Genomic DNA, 3,668 nt, shown 5'->3' with positions numbered 1-3,668 from the left:
CCAAAGAAAAAAAAAAAAAAAAAAAAGAGTCAGAATGGGACTCAAGGCTGCTTCTTCCAATGACTTCAGGCCCATTTCTCTCCAGTTCCCTTTGTTCTACTTATCTATGTTTTGGCTTTATCTTCAGACAAGCAATTAGATATCACAGCATTCTCAGGCCTCACATTCACATAGGACACATCCCAGAAGAAGCAAAAAATAGCTTCCAATAACTCACCTAAGAAAAAAATTAAAAGGAATGTTCTCAAATCCCTTTGCAAGGATCAGTTGGTATCACATTGGGCAAACTGTGTTCATACACTCTTTTGAGAATTAATTACTGTCTAGGAAGATAGAATTGCCCCTAACCTCATGAGGTCTGTCCCTGCAATGAGGTAGGGTCAGGATCTCTGAGTCCTGTGCTATGGAAAGGCATAGATAACTGAACAACTTGGAGCTCTTTTGGAAATGCTGAAAAGGGGTGGATACAAAGTAGCCAGCAGCAATGTGCCCAACCATCTACAAACCAACAGCTGGTATTAAGGACAATAGAAAATACAACAACAGCAACAGCAACAACAGCAGCCGCAGCAAAATTCATCTGGAGGACACACTGCAGACAATAATCATTCAATAAGAATAGAGACGCCTAAATAAACACCATGAGAAATAAAAATGGGGCATGACCTGCCGCGGAGCAACTAAGCCCGTGCGCCATAACTACTGAGCCTATGCTCTACATCCTGCGAGCCACAACTAGTGAGCCCACGTGCCACAACTACTGAAGCCCACGCACCTAGAGCCTGTGCTCCACAACAAGAGAAACCACCACAATGAGAAGCCCGTGCACCGCAATGAAGAGTAACCCCCAGTCGCTGCAACTAGAGAAAGCCTGCATGCAGCAATGAACACCCAACATGACAAAAATAAATAAATTAATTAATTAATTAATTTAATTTTTTAAAAATTAAAAAAATAAATGGGGCATGACCATAGCTAGAATATTTTTTTAATTTTAAAGACTACTTTGAACAAATTATGCAACATTTTATTTTGAATTTATTATTTATTATGAAAGGAATGAGTTTAGAAAAGTTATACATTACAAATATATATTTTAAAATGCGTAGAAAGGCTAAGTAAAACAACAAAATGAAGAAATTAACTTATGAGTCACCTCTACTCTTTAACCAAAGGATTTAGTTACAGAAAGTTTTACCAATAAGTTCTACCAACCTCAAGGAAGAAATAATCCCTACTAATTGCAAAATGATTCAAAGAATATGAAAGGTGATAAAACTATCCATTTCATTGTATAAGTGTACTGTAACTTTTATTAATAAGACAAGTAAGGAAAAAAATAGAAAATTATGGCCCAATATAGTATCTGAGCATAGATGCAAAATTTTTAAGTAAAGATAGCAAATTAAGGCTAGCCAAAAACCATTACTAGGCAAATTTTGTTCCAGGTGTGCAAAAATACTTCAACATTATAAATCTATTAATGTAAATCACCACATTAATGGATTTATGTAGAAAAAGACCATAATCAGAAGGATGCAAGAAAATATGTAAAAAAAATATAATTAACAAGCATCAATTTTAAAAATTCTGATACATTTAATACATACCAGTGATAAAATATTCTGAGCAGACAAAAACAACTTTAAAATAAACAGCTTTTTTATAAATCCTATAGTAAATTTCACACTCAGTATTTGATTTTAGAAGTATTCCAATGAAACTCAGGTGGAAATAAATCATAACCATTATAGCGATTATTATTCCATTGTCAAATAGAACCAGAGCCAGACTCTAGTTAAAGTACTAAAAATAAATGTTATTTAGAAACTATTAGAATAGGGATAAAAGAGACCTCCTTATAGAACTGGGGCTCAGTTTTGAATACAGTAAAGAGAGCTGGGGTTTACCAGCCAGGGAGAAGTTTTGGGGGTGAAGGGAGGGGGTCACTGGATGAAAATTACTAAGAGGTGATAGCGAGGGTGGGGGGATTCTTGTGGCTGGATTCTTTCTGAGGGCAGGCCAGCATCACCAGGTATCAAGACTGGAGATTGAGGAATTTGAGTAGATAGCAAGAGTGAGCACACAACAAGGGTGGGGTAGGGTCTCTCTCAACTGACACCAGGATTCTTGCTAAAACTGGGCCATGCAGATGTGTCTAGGATGTGGCCAAAGTCAAGGCCTTGTCAAGAACAGCCTGACTGAAGTTTGATCAAGAAGAGTGTCTTCTCCAAGCCAAACAATGAAACAAGAAAAAAAGAAAGCTAATTTTTCTAATTTTTCCTTGTTTTAAAATTATACTTTTTTCTACCCAGAAAATGCAACAGGATCAATAGACAAATTGTAGAGCAGGCAGATTTGCTGGATAAATGAAAACATGGGAAAACCAACAGCATTCTAACAGCAGCAGCTGCTTAGAAAAATAAACATACCAATAGAAGTCTTAACTTTCATATCAAAAAATTTATTTAGATTTGAAAAACAATTTTGGAAAAAAAAATTATTAAAAACACTGTTAAAGGGCTTCCCTGGTGGCGCAGTGGTTGAGAATCTGCCTGCCAATGCAGGGGACACAGGTTCGAGCCCTGGTCTGGGAAGATCCCACATGCCACGGAGCAACTGGGCACGTGAACCACAGCTACTGAGCCTGTGCGTCTGGAGCCTGTGCTCCGCAACAAGAGAGGCCGCGACAGTGAGAGGCCCGCACACCGCGATGAAGAGTGGCCCCCACTCACTGCAACTAGAGAAAGCCCTCGGACAGAAATGAAGACCCAACACAGACAAATTAATTAATTAATTATTAATTAATTAATTAAAAAAACAAAACAAAAACACTGTTGAAGTATATAAAAGATGACCTGAAGAAATGAGACAGTCCACTTTTATAGATAAGAAATGCAATTCTGATAAAATTATTGATAATAATAATTAATGCCAACATTTATGGAACACCCTCCATGTGCCAGGTCCCTTTTCCAAATACTTTACAAAATGAATTTATTTAATTCCTACGACATGATTCTGAAGACTGTTCATGATTATGTTCATTTTAAAGTTGGAAGAAAAATGCAGGCAGAGGTTACACAATTACTCACTGTCACACTGACAGTAAAAAATGAAGTTGGGATGCAAATTTTCCAATTCTAATCTAACAGTTTAATGCAAATCCAATTGAAAGTCCAAAAGAGCAAAACATTTCTGAATTTTTGTCAAAGGCTTATTTTCAGAATACCCAGAAATTTTTACTTTATTAATTCACTTAATCCTTAAAATATACCTATGAAGAATGCACTATTCAGATGAGGAAACTGGGACTTCCCTGGTGGTCCAGTGGTTAAGACTCTGCACTCCCAATGCAGGGGACACAGGTTCAATCCCTGATAGGGGAACTAAGATCCCACATACCGCATGGTGCATCCTTAAAAAATAAAATAAAATAAGAGGAAATTGGGGCAAAGAAAGTTGAAGTCACATGCCTATGGTAGGCCACACAGCTAGCTGGTGGCAAAGCAGGGATACAAGATAATCCAATTATGCTAATGGTCAAGAAAGGGTAGGGAATCTCTAAGGCACTTTCCCTCAATGAGTTTGCTGCTTTGTGACAGAATTATCTCCTCTTGAATTTCATAGAAAGTGTCTGTTGATTCTATTATCCACACTAAATTCTG

General features: G+C 37.0%; 1 non-coding gene across 1 annotated transcript; it reads left to right on the top strand.

Moving 5' to 3' along the window:
- Window positions 1–3,316: 3,316 nt before the first annotated feature.
- Window positions 3,317–3,389, top strand: TRNAG-CCC (transfer RNA glycine (anticodon CCC)). The gene has a single exon. It is a non-coding gene; the product is annotated as a tRNA-Gly (tRNA).
- Window positions 3,390–3,668: the final 279 nt, after the last annotated feature.

The sequence above is a fragment of the Lipotes vexillifer genome, unplaced genomic scaffold, assembly GCF_000442215.2.
Source record: "Lipotes vexillifer unplaced genomic scaffold, Lipotes_vexillifer_v1.1 scaffold1642, whole genome shotgun sequence".
Lineage (NCBI taxonomy): Eukaryota > Metazoa > Chordata > Mammalia > Artiodactyla > Lipotidae > Lipotes > Lipotes vexillifer.
Note: the sequence above shows the minus strand (reverse complement) of the source record. Positions and strands in the feature narration are given on the sequence as shown.